This window comes from Papilio polytes, unplaced genomic scaffold, assembly GCF_000836215.1.
Source record: "Papilio polytes unplaced genomic scaffold, Ppol_1.0 DF821956.1, whole genome shotgun sequence".
NCBI classification, from domain to species: Eukaryota; Metazoa; Arthropoda; class Insecta; order Lepidoptera; family Papilionidae; genus Papilio; species Papilio polytes.
The window spans coordinates 1,195,474-1,210,115 of NW_013527248.1; positions in this window are offsets into that span (position 1 = coordinate 1,195,474).

The window sequence follows — 14,642 nt, forward strand, 5'->3', positions numbered from 1 at the left end:
ACATAACACTTACAATAAGGTAGGTTTACTATTTTCAAGGAATTATTTCGTTACTTTTTAGTGTACTGTTTTTTTTGAGAATATTTTTTTTGGTGTATTTGTTTTGTTTTTAGTGCATTTTGTTTTGTTTTTCGTGTATTTTGTTTGGAAGTCGGTTTTGTTTTACATTTATAATATTAGTTAGATTGTGGAACATTTGTACAATTCCGAGAATCAAAGAGAAGGAAAACTAAGTTGACAGAAAGATAGTTAGACATAAAGATTTAACGATTATATCCATACGAATTCGTTAATTTGAAGACCATGTATCTTTGACACCCAAGTCATTGAAAGTTATTCAATCAAAATTCGCAACTTTGAAACAATAAAACAAAAAAAAAACACAAACGCTCTCCATCAAAATCGGTTTCAGTAGAAAACAATTACAGCAAACACGCGTTTTATTTCGGTTGCCAAGGTCGGGTCAAGCCCACCAACTCAACCTGAGCTCCGTCGACCTGGTTATTATTCTTTTTAAGGGGTCTTTTGTTCTATTTTGTTGCTCGTTTCGCAAACAAAGATTTTACCGTCGAAACAAAGAATGTTGAGTCTTAAATTGAAAAGGAACGGGACTCAGGAAGCGACGCGGGAAGGTTTTTATGTTAAGTTACAGCTGTGTTTTTTCAACGCGTTGTTTTTGTTTTACAAAAGATTTATACACAAGGAAATAAAACAATACCTTAATAATCGTTCTGAAAACGATGAGTAGGTAACATCAATTTTACAGTTATAAATAGCTAGTGTTCGCATGTCTACGGTTAATAGTCAAACTTTTGAGTTTTGGGGGTGCTAAGGGCTCTATTGACCTTGCGAGTAACTCCACCCTTTGGGACGACCTCCGGCACTTCTAAAGTATGTCTTTTGTTTCAACAGACAATGATAGCGGATAACTCTGTAAGAAACATGCGCTAAACCTCGATAATTAATTACTTAGTAACAAGAGTAATGGAGATATTCAATATTCGTCTTTGATTTTCGATCTCATTTTCAAAGTGTTCAAATAATTCTAACAGAATAACTAAAGCGATTGGGTGTAATTAACGCTTAGTTGCTTTTATCATGGGTATGTATTCTAAAGCATCTAACAGCTACGTTAAATTCAGCTACGGCGTAGAACTACTACGATTGAACGCTACGAAAATGCCGTCATCTGTACTAATATTATAAAGAGGAAAGAATAATATTTTTTTATATATTGAAATAACTCAAAAAATACTGTGGCGATTTTAAAAGTTCTTTCACCATTAAAAAGCTACGTTATCAGTGAGTAACATAGGCTATGTTTTTTATTATTTTTATTATCACGTGAGCGAAGTCTCGAGCAATAACTAGTTTTATTATAATACTCGTATTATTTATATGCACATTGAAAGATATTGATTAAATTTTGACTGTATAAGATTATATTGTAATTATTATCGAAGGAGAAGACTTTTTTATTTATTATTTTTTACAATAAAACTTCTAAAAAGTTCACAAGAGGTTAATCTATTTTAATATTTACCAACTTATTAGACAAATAAGGTCCTAATAACTTATGGTCTTCTATTAAACAACATACTAGCAATGTAACGCGGGTTTTTCTTGTCGTTTCTTTTGAATAGACTCATAGACTTCTTTAAGATATTTGGCAAAATCTAAGAGACGGGCCTGTCCCACTAAATTGTAAATTGTCTGATATCAATCCAACGTGTATAAGAGATAGAAATAACGTATTTTGTTCCCTTATATGACAGTGACGTCACTTTAAGACTATCAGCTAATAGTGGGACAGGCCCTACAACTCGGCATTTTCCTTATAGAGCTTAAATTGGTTACTGTAAACTCTTCTTGATTTTATTTGCATCCATCATAGTATTACTGTTTTATATTTATTTTTTTAGTATAAAAGAGCAGAATAAAATTCAAATTATTAAAAGCAACTCAGTACTGTTAGTAAAAGATAATCTCATTAAAATAATCCAAAGCAAATGCTACATTTCTGGTATTAACGTTGTTATACTAATTTAACAAATGCTTGTGAAGTAGGAACTTCTGTGTTCAGTCAAATTACTATTTACTAATGAATGAGATAAATCTAAAAATAGTAAATAAACGCTCAGATGTTTTTAACATAAATGATAAATAAAAATCGTTAAAACGTTATTTATAAGGATTTTTAGAACAAACGCGGAATAAAGTTAAACTTAGGAATAAACTGAGTATAAGCAAATATTAGAACAAATCATACTAATATTATAAATGCGAAAGTTTAGATAGATAGATGTTTTTTTTTTTTTATTAGACAAAAGCATAAATTTAAAAGTACAATAAGAGATGTTATAAGTGGTACAGAAACCCACAGGATTTATGTGTGACCACTGGTCGCTTAGTTTATAGCATATGAAAAATAATAAAGAAACTTAGACTATTTTACTCAAAAACAACGCTGTTTTTCAACGGTGAAAGAATTTGAAATCGGCCCAGCAGCCCCCGAGCCAATACAATGCATACAAAAACACAAATCTCTCCTCTTTATAATATTAGTATAGATTATTTTAATTTACGCATTACATATTTGTTGTTTTAACTGGGCCGATTTCAAATTAATTTTACATTTTGATGGTTTTTTAAATATTTAAATTTGTAGCCTAAACGGCTGAATGGATTTCGATGAAATTTGGTATGGATGCAGAGGATAGTCTGGAAGAACACATAAGCTACTCACTTTTGTTTTTTTTTTTAATTCCATGCGAACGGAATCGCGGGCGAATGTTTAACTTAATACCGCGTTTATTTATTAGGTTGTTAAAGTTGTTATAATTGTTTTTAAAGGTTTGTTGTTGTTGGCATGTTATTTTTTTTAATTCTTTGTTCATTCAGCATTAATTGACCAATGTATTTATAACTAGGTTTTGCTCGTGACTTTAACCGCGTAATATAAATAAAAAGTGTAGCTATGTTACTTAATGATAACGTAGCTTTTTATGTTGAAAGAATTTTTGAAACCGGCCTAGTAGTTTTAAAATTCAATACATACAACAAAATATTTCCTTTTTATTATATTACCAGTAGTATAGATGATTTAGTAGTCATCTTGTTATCTTTAACCAAAATGGTTGACATTAAAACAGTTATGTAGGGGATTAGTAAAGTCAGTTAGGACTTTAACTGCCATCTATCGGATTAATATTTGAAACTTTTTCAGACTCGTTTAATATCATGTTCCAGTGACATAAATCAGAAATCCAGTAAGTAATTTGATGCCAGAAACTTAAACAAATACGTTCTTATTCTTTATGTTTGGTATTTGTTCAAATATAATAACAGTATTTTACAATCACTTACTGTACTTAAATACTGAAACATTAGTAACATGCAACCCTAACATTTGCTAGAAATATATTTTCTTTAATTTAAAAAAAAAATAGGTTATTAACTGCCAACATCTTTTGGATTTAAATAAACTATTGAAAATATGAATATATACAAAATAACTTATTTTTATGTAGAGATATTACATTTATAATAAGCGTTTTTATTTATTCAAGTCACAAGAAACATTCTTGCAGTATATTGTGTTAACTTAGAAATAAATTCTCGTAACTAGATTACGAAGGCACCGAGTACCAAGTTTTAACTTAAATCTACTTTGTGAATTTACCAAAGATGAATGTGTTTTTCTTCAAAAAAATCTGTTTTCCATAAATACATCTCTTTGAATCTAATACAAAATAACAATTTATAAGACATCTTCTGATTGGATTGCTTAACCAATTAAATACAGTATCTCTTATAGTCTAAGTTATTTTTTCTCTACAGAACTGAAAATTATGCAAACTAGCTGTTGTAAACTTCACACGCGTAAATATCAGAAACATAGCCTATATTACTTACTGATAACGTAGCTTTTTAATAATGAAAGAATTTTTGAAATCAGCCCAATAGTTTTTGAGTTATTTGATTACATACAGAAATACAAATGTTTCCTCTTTATTATATTAGTATACATTATTTTGTTCCTTTAATAGAAGTAGAATATAACATTTCAATTCTATAAATAAGATTTTCTAATTAAAGTATCTGAATTTCAGAGTTATAGGTTACTTTTATGAAAATTTTCAGTGATATTTATTATTTAGATTGTATATTAGGTTTCGTTACACCATTTCACAATTATAACCAGATAAACGTATCTATGTTAGTATTATTTTGTATAAAGTATTTGTAAGTATTCCCATTCAGTATCCTACGATCGGTAGAATTACAAAAGATTATACTCGTATATGTAGAGCACGTTTTGCGACGACACGTGGACTGTTCCTAGGCATTGGTATATCAAATTAGAGCTAAGAAATAGATAATTTAATACACACAAAGGTATATAATATATCAAGAATATAAAAAAGGGGACAAGGTTAAACTATCTCGGAGTAAAACTTACCGGTATATCGTGAGTTCAGCGATCTGGTGATGTGGTGATGTGGGGGTGACTTCAGTTATGATAAAACATTAATTTATACCACGTGATGGGAATTTAATGTAAACAAATCGCATTAGCGGATATTGTATGTACGTGGGAAGGTGTACAGAGGGTGGAAACGCGCGTACAGGGCGCGGCGCGGGTCGCGACTGCCTCTCCTAGTGACGCACGCCTCGAAGAACCTCTATCGATTATTCTAACCAATTGCGATTGTTCGATGTTCACTAACATCGAGTTGTATCGAGACATTTCTCGTTTGTGAGATCCATGATAATTATTTTCTAGAAACAAATCCACCACTCTACGTTATATCATGCTAAAAAAACCTTATAAGAATTAAATAGCCATTACAGTTTGTTACTTAAAATTAACTTTTAGTAAAAGTTTAAGCGTAATTTTCTTATTTATTTCACTTCTAACGCTTATCTTGCTTCTGTTAGATTATTTCTACACGTTATAGTTAATATTACAAAATGGATCAAAATTCTGTTTTACAGACCAAACTTTTTTTGATGGCATCACCAAATCTATAGGTAAATTTCAAACGTCGTTAAAATCGATAGTGAGTTGTTCCGAAATATCGATGTCCCGATATGGTCCATCACTAGTGGGTACAGCCGCCACGCATGCGCCGGTCGATCGCACACTCGGTCACTAGGCCGGACCGTGGGCCGTCGGAACAACAAACACTTTGTCCCAACCGGGGGTTAACCGGGGCTAGACGGCAAGGCGCCATACGCACAACACCTAACTGCTGCCTGTATTGGCACCTGTGGAGTCCCAACCATTCGTTCTCACCATCTAAAGATGTCAATGCCTGTGGTTCACACCTGTAGAGTTCATTCCATTCGTTCATTCCAATCCCTTCATTCTCATCTTAAAAAATGCAAACCCCTTGCACCTGTAGATTCCATTCGTTCTTTGCATCTAATAAAGATGTCAAAACATATCTATATGTACTCATAATATTCATCTGTACTTAAAAACGAAAAGTTATCTTGTCTACGTAACTTTTAACTTAACTCTTCGGTATAAACTTGTTTACGAAAGCGGATTTTTAAATATTGAAGGATTTTGAAGATATACTAACTCCTACTTGGCTATATTCCAGTAAATTGTGTTAGATATTGACTGATATTGTAGCAATTATCAAGGTCTCTACTTAAAGGTGGTATATACATTAAATTCGACTGTTTATCAAAATCCATGCAAGAGTCACAACTCTACATACGCGCAACTGAAGGCACTTCTGAAACAATGTTTAATCTTTGACATACGAATCAAAGAAACAGAAGTATCTCTTATAATCTAAGGAAGTAAATCAGAGGACAAACGAAAAGGAAATCTAGTACTATTAATACCAGCACTGAAATTACTGCAAAAATGACAAAACAACACTGTAATGGAAAGAAACTTCACGGTTTAAATGTTCTTCAGAGATACAAAACAAAGGAATTTTAAATTATTAAGGAAAAGTGAAAAGTAAACTCGTCAATATAGGAATTATCTGTAAAGTAATAGCTTAGTTTGACAACGTTGTAACTCGCATCCGGATCCAACTTCGGCGGGCGCCGGTGAAATGGAAACCCCGTGGAACTTTGTCGTTGTAACATTTGTTAGCGGGAGCGAGGAAAGTTTTATTTGTAAATTGGTTTCGGTTTACGTCCCTGATTTTTCTATCAAGGAATCCTTTAAAGTTTGAAAGGAAGTTTCGCATCCGCACAGGTTTCCTAGCTTTAAGAGATTGTATATAAATTACAAAGTACCTTTTATGTAAAAGACTTAAAACTGGATCACAATTTACTGCTTGAAAGTTACATTGGATCTTTTATTTCCGATCTTCGTAACAAACTCAATACAAGTACAGTTAGCTTTATAAATATGTATACGTTTACAAGACTTAAGAGACGTAAACGCGTAACGCATTGTTATTAAATCTGTAGAGCGTACGCACACCTTTGACTGAATTATCGCACAACTATTTAGTCTTGCTATGAGCTTATAAGAAGGTGTGCACACTACTCGATTTGAGTTGTGCAACTAAACAGTTGAATTGACTGAAAAACAATCGACAATCGCACAAAAAATGTGTCACACAATCGCTAATTGTACTTTTAGCGTCATTTAGTAACTTTAAAAACTAAATTCCTTTGAATAAAAATCTTTATAATACCCACAAAAGACTAAATCACGGATACTAAGAACCTAATCTCAATTGTTTTAAAAACTTAGCCGTTAGTAGCAAAGGCGTCGGCCAAGTTGTAACTGCGTTAACTCTATCGCATAAAATACTGGATTAGTTAAGTCATAATTAACTTCGTTCTAACTTTTTTACATCTTCACAATGTATTTTAATTAAATATGAAGTTAGTTTGAGTTAAAACTCACGGTAGGGAATTGTTGAAGTCTTATAATGTATGTAGTTTAAAAAGTTGATAAAAAAACGTGTTTAAGAATGGATACGTTGAAAATCTAGAATGTTAACAATTAAATGACAATACATACCTTTCAAAATTCTACTATTCTTAAATACTAAGAATTCCATCTAGATTTTGTGAAGTGTTTGGAATCATTCCAGTCAAAGACTTTTGCTATCTTCAGTCATATTCGTTATTTAAAATCTTTAAACTGTCAAGAAACTAAATAAAGACAATAAAATGTATTATGTAAATCTTATTTAAAGGTTTCTTATGATAATTTTGTATGCATTGATACAATTAAAAAAAATCTCAATGGGTCGAAATCGGCAGGCAGGAGCCCAACAGGAATCGCCCATAAAAGTAGTATGTATGTACTTACAATCATTTTCTACTTAATTTATATAGTTAAGCACTTACTTGTTTATCTAAATTATAAAATAATCTTCTAAAACAAGTATACAAACATAAAACCACTCATACGTAAGTAATCCTGATATAAATAGGGTGTTATAAATTTCAGGAATAAAGCCAAGAAGTTGGAGCGATTCGAGCGGAGTCGAGTCTGTTTTGATTCAATATATAAAGTAATAAATTGTGTCTAAAACTCGCGATTTTATGCAATTTGTAACAAAAACTTCAATGGCCGAGTTTCACTTCGGAGAGCTGAGTTATGACGGCAATCAATAGCAAAGCTAGGAAACCGCTTCGGCAAATACATTCCGCGAATGGATAATGGAAAAACTCTTTGTTCTTTTACGGGTATTGATATATGTAGATAGTGATTATCCCTTATTAACAAGCGAGCGAACTTCATATTGAAAGTACTATGGATATCAAGGAAGGACAGGGTAGGGCAGCTGCTACCCCCTCCCAGAAAGTCAAAGATAGAAAATTAAAATACTAAAGTACCTATTCCTAGAGACCTACAGATAAGTCATAGAACCTTGACATATATTGATAAAATTAATGTTCCATATGTATTTAACATCGTGTTCGGCAGTCTCGCTGCCGAGCCCCTAGAGTAGAAAAAAAATGTAGTTCCATGTAAGCCAGGGTTACAAAATAAAATATGTAATACGAGTATAATAAGGAAAGCGAAAGGAAAATGCTTAAAAGGAACAAAATCTACAAGCCAATAGCAAAGAAACAAGATTGCCATGGTAACAGTAATTGTTACCCAATCGCAAAACCTTTCTTGTGTAAGCGTTTGAATTTGGGTTTTGTAAATGAAAGTTGTAGAAAATGTAAACAATAAAATAAAGTTTTCATAATATAATGTGGATGAAGACGCACTAGAACAGCTAGTAATATATAAAACGAAATCAATACGCAAGTAATTCAGGAACATAGATATGTTAATATGGCAATTATTATTTGTCGATAATTGATTCAGTTGTATCGACATTGGCAAACTCCCAACACTAGTCGGAGACAGTCGCTCAGCTTCCCGCGCCCTTGCGCGCCCTTCCGCCCCCTCCCGCGCCCTCCGGCGCCCTCTCGCAGCCGGAAGATTAAAACGGATCGCATTATTGTTGAAATTGCAACTTGATAGAATCTTCAACTGCATATTGTTTTTAGAGTTCTTCTAAAGCTAGAAAGCTACAAATTAAGGTCTAGTTATAGTTTTTTTTATGGATTGCATATTTTATTATTTATACTACAAAGTGATAAATATGCAATTACTTATTATTATTTTTAGTTTATAGCACTCATTTTAACACAAATAACTTACAGTCTCTCAAAGATCGAATCATGGACAAATACATGTAGTTATCTTTATCTTTTGTACATAATATGAGAGAGATGATAATATGTTTTAATGTGATTTTTTTATCTGTAAAAACCCTCAATATTGAGTCAAAGACTAAACGCACTATTAATTGAGTTAGGGCGAATTCGGTCTCGTGAGTGGTAAGGGGGTGCGTCTAGACATTTGATTGTAGAATAGGGTACAAAGTACATTTTATAATTATCTACGAATTGAAACGTTTTTATTTAGTTTTTTTTTTTATACTTTTAATTTAGTTGCTTACAAACATATTTTTATAGATATCTTGTTTATATCTTATCTTACTAATACAAAATTTTGGATGGATGAATGTTTTTTAGAGTTTGTAGTCAAAACTGCTGAACGAATCGATAGAGTTTTGCTTATATGTAGAGCATAGTCTGGAAGAACACAAGGCTACTTACTTTTGTTTATTTTTTTAATTCCGCTCAAACGGGGTCGTAGGCCAAAGTTACTTTTTAATAATTTAGAGCAATTTTTCACGCAAATGCGTAAAAAAAAGCGTCTAATTTTTCATGTTATAAAACTACGAAGTTTTTGAACTGGAAACAAATTACATATACAGGTGTATCGTCAATTAATTCGAGAGGTGAAAGTTGGTCGGGCCAATTTCGCCGACCTGTAAAGCCTTTTTTTGTTACATTGACCCAAATAGGCGAAATGAACGTGTTACGCACGTTTTATCAACTAAAAAAGGTTGGGAGAATGAAAAATTATATCATAGTAGCTTTCGCCTGTGACTCCGTTCGCGTGGATAAAAAAAACAAGTATGTAGCCTATATGTTCTTCCAGACTCCAGACTATGCTCTAAATCTATGCCAAATTTCATCGAGATCCGTTCAGCAGTTAAGCTACAAACTCAAACAAACATCCTTCCATCGAAACTTTTACATTTATATTAGTAAGATAACACGAGTTGGATGTTGCTAAAACGTACTTCGTAGAACTAACCTTTTCAATAACGACTGAATTTATATGAAAATGTAATATTTATTCAGTGTGTGTACTCTATCCAGTATTTTATTAACTACGAACAAATTAAATACAAACAAACAAAAGGTAAGTCCTATGAGACTTGATGGTAAGTATTTACTTTACAAATATAAGGAAAAATCCTTCGGCTATGAGATTAATATTATGTTAAGAAATTGTTTACCCGTTTGTATATAAAATACATAAATAATACAGTAAAATTCTATTTTATTAAATGTAGCTTTTACCCGCAACTTTGTCTCGGCATTAAAACCTAACAAGTTACAGTTAAATGTTCTTTTCAACTTCATCTATCCTAAACATCGAGATCCATTATTGCGTTAGTAAATCTTCTAACAAATATCCATCTATATTATAAATGCGTAAGTTTAGATGGATGGATGTTTATTAGACTTTGTAATTTAAACTGCTGGATGGATCTTGATGAAATTTGGCATAGATGTAGAAGATAGTCTGGAAGGCATAGGCTATTTGTTTTATTTTTAATTCCACGTGAATAGAGTCTCGGGCGAAAGCTAAATTAACAATAAAAATACTTTTAGAGAACACAACTTTACATCAAAAACTGCAGAAACTTCATTAATTCTCGTAGCGAGGTAACGTTCCATTTTTCACAAATCTTCGAAAGTTTTTTTTGTTCTTTGTACATTCGTCTTAAAACCAGTTCGCGAGATCAGCGGGGCCTGGATTTTGTTTTCGAGAACTAAGCGAGATTGTTCCAATATAATTCCCCTCATTGCCTCAAATTGAAATTGCGGAACGTTCAACTCCGAAGCTTTATTACGGCAAAAAAAGGTTTCCATCTAAGAGATTAGATTTTTTTATATGATTGTTGATTTTCAAATCGAGTTTTTTCCTCGTTAAGTTTGCTTGTTTTGTTTGAATTGAAATTAAAGTTTATTTTATTCTTATTGATAAAGAAACAATGTGGAACATCAGTAGAGGCAGACATAGAAAGAGATGGTTGGATTGCGTGAAAGGTGAGATGAACAAGAAAGGAGTGACTGCGATGACGTATGATAGATTGTTTGGAGGACGATAACAGTGCGCCAACACTACGGAAGTAGGATAAGGTAGGGGAGATGATGGTTAAGGGTAGAGTTGGTAATGTTTGAAGGTTTCTATTGCATCTCATTGTAACATGTAACTTAAATGACGATCATGAAACCAATTTGTACAACTAAAAAAATATTTTATATTACAAATTACAAAAAATACATGCACTTTTTTGTATGAAACTTGAATTCTTTTACCTAAAAAGGCTAGGTCACTAGGCTCGAATGCTCCATGGTTCATTAGAAACTCAGAAGTGCATGAGGTTTTAAAAGTGAACACCGTCCAGCAGGAAATCAGGTTAATTACTGAGCGCTATAAAAACAGAATTACAGATAACCATAATCCCTTGGTTGCAGTCTTACCCAAATGTGGCCATAAAAGGAGACTCAAACTGGCCACTATCATGAGTAGATCAGTCAGGGTCTTCTGTAAAAGTAGAAGTTTCTCAATGGAGAAAACTTTCTAAAAATCCAATCTTTCCTCTCATTTGCTTAAAGTTTCAAAGACTGATTGCTGATAAAATTTAAAAAAAGTTTAAAAAACTAAATTTAAAAAACTAGGCTATTAATGTGTCTACTGTATTCGACTTTAAAATCGATATCTAGATTCCTTTACTTACTCAGTAATTTAAATTACTAGCCAAGTGCGAACTGACCTTAATATATCTCTGTTTTAAAAATAAAAAGGGAACCGACAAAGAAGGTTGTTCAACTTTTCTAATATAAATTATAATGCGTAGTGCACTCGTAGCGGGAACCTTTCCCTACCAGTACCTACGTGTTGCATAGACCCGTCTTAATTATGTAAATGTTAGCGCTCGCCGTGTCAGGTCAAGTTGGCCGTGTAGACAGCTGTTGCATTGTTATACCTTAGAACAATGTATATGTTTGTGTAGCTCTGTCTTAGGACGAGGTCAATTTCACAATTAGTTTCAAAGTCCACTATCGTTATGGATAGTTATATATATTTTCCAATTAAAATTACATAAACAAACCAATGCTTTAGGAAATACACGATATTGTTTCTTACGCTGTTAGTTACATCGTAATGGAAAGTTGATTCTAAGAAAATCTATTAAGATCGCGCGCACACCTAAACTGTTAAGTCTCCCTTTGACTCCTATAAACTTATATGGAGGTGCGCACACTACTCGATTTTTAGTTGGGTAAATAAACAGTTGAATTGGCTGCGAAACAATCGACAGTCGCACTACAGTTGTGCGATCTTTAGTCAAAGGTGTGAGCCCGCTTTAATACTTGAGTCTGTCCAATATGAAGATATGTGTTATTTGTTATCTTAACAAAGCTAAAAATAGTTTAAAAAAAGCAAGTTCTAGTTATAAAATCTTCCTTATTAATTTGTAATACAGCTTCGTAAGTGGATAAAAATTCAAATACCAAGCGCTACACTTCCACGGGGACTGTAAAACTTTAGTTATCGCTTTTTAAAGTATGAATTATTTTATGTACAACATTATAGTAGAATATTCAATGTTATTGAAGTCCATGTAATGATTTTTGTTTGTTTAAAAACTTCTATTCTTTAACCACGAAGTAAAACTAACATGTACAATTAAAGAATTAATTTCGCTTCCCACTTAGTATCGAATATAGTACGTAACTATAATATGAAGTATTGTGAATCTAAAGATTTTAGTGGAAATATACGTCCCCGACTATACAAACTTATTTGTAAAATAAAGCAATGATTAATCAAGAAACACAGTTTCGTAATTGAACAATTGAATCAACCTCCTTAGTGGATTAGAGTTGTAAAGCATGCACCCTCGTCAGTCGCCACATAATCAGCCTAACAACTTCCAGACGTTTCCGCCTCTGTAAACCTTCTTTGAAACGAATTAACTAAACACTCTTCTTATTTGTCCAGATGTAACTTTAAAACTTGATTATTTTAAATGTACTTTTTTGACCGACTTCCCTAAAGAAGGAGGTACTCAATACGTCTGTATGTGTTTTTTTATGTGTGTTACGGCATAACTCCGCCGCTAGTGGACAGATTTTGATAATTCCTTTTTTATCCGAAAGATAGTGCTTGCACGTCGGTCCCATTTTTTTTGTTTGATTTTTTGAGTACGACGTAGATAATTAGCTCAAAATCGCGTGACGAAATTTGGGGTCATTTTTGCTTTTTATGAAAACAATTATACATAGAAGCACAAATTAAATCTAAAGACAATTGAATTTAAAATTAATATCTAATTGTTGTTGAAAATATTTTAAGTTACTAGAACGTCTAATTTTAAACAATCCCATATTGTTAAATGTGTCGAAAACCAACGGATATTAAAATCTGAGGCAATAGGAGAACTAAAAGAATTGATAGTCTCAAAAACTATTAATTTATCGAACAGTCGAGATGTGTTTTAATTCTAAAAAAACACTTTTATAAAAATAAGTAGAGCTTTGTAAAGGCTGCATATATAAAATAGCAAATATTTTTCGTTAAAACAACAAAAATATGAAAACTGAGCATCTGTTGCACGGAACTGTGCGGAACTGCGCGGACGGATGACTTTTTTAAATGCTCGCATTTTGTTTGGAATAACGTTTGAATAAACCCTTGAACGAAGTAGTTTAAAACGAGCTATTGTTCATAGCGCTAAAGATTTAACTATGTCGCACTTTTTTAAAGTAGAAATTAAAATTATAATGCAAATATAGGTAAAAAGTGAGGTTATTTTGTTGTGTGGTCGATACGAAGTTTCTCAGAGATACGCTTTAAATATATTTTATTTAAAACATTTGCAGTATTCTACAGTACAATTTATGTAATTAAAAATATAACGCAATTTCCTAACTTAGCTAATTGTATTAAGTAACAGACACTTAATATATTGCGTACTTGAAGGTCCCTTGAGCGCTGTAGACCGAAAGGCAAGATGTTGAACAAAAACAACCCTTCGCGGGACCCTAAATAATTAATTAAGCCTCGCGCCCGGCATCACTCGCCTTACACCAACTTTGACTATAGACAAACGGACTAGATAGCTATACTCATAACCGGTAGGGTAGGGCAAGGTGTAACGACCGCAAAGGGCACTGGATTAAATTGTAACCACAGAGGCCCTAGGCCCTGGCTGTAATGAATAAATATTACTACTTTTTGCATATAGTATAAAACGTAATTAACTCGTGTGTATTATGACAATGCTTTTTCGATCAAAAACACATAGGAAACAAGCACACAATTTAGAAATACTCGTTGATAGATCCTGTCTCTTAATAGTCAACGCGGTTGAGACACCACTCTTAACTGTACTTTGTAAACAGACATAAATTTCAACAAGGATTCGTTGAATATTAATCCCAAGGGAACTGACTTCCTAACGATTATAAAATGATTTTGTGTTTAGTTCTTAGTGCTTTAAAGAATCATATTTAATAATATACTCACGCTCGTACCTCAGAGAGGTAGCAGACTACTGTTTTAGCACGTATGTGGTACAGCTGTCTTTTTATAATTGGCTGAACGTTTTGCAAAGTCGGACTTAACAGGCAGAGTTTTTCAAGTCTTCGCAACATGTAAGTAGTTGCAAAGAACAATTTTGTATGTAGCTTAAAGGGATTACGAGGAATGTAAAATTTAGTATAAATAAAACAACTAATAATATTTTTAACAGCTTTATTGTACATCATAGTTTTAACACGATAGGATATAAGCATTTCCTAACAGCATGCATGCTCCTAGCGCATATCAACTACCCGGGACAAACTGAAATGAACTCTAACCCTATGCTATAAGATGTATTATTAAATGACAAAATTCACCAATAAAATTAGTGATGTGACAATTGGTTCGTATTTCATAAGATATCGAGTTTTTGGGTATATTTAGTGTCTCTTGTCAGGTGATTTTTTTTTAT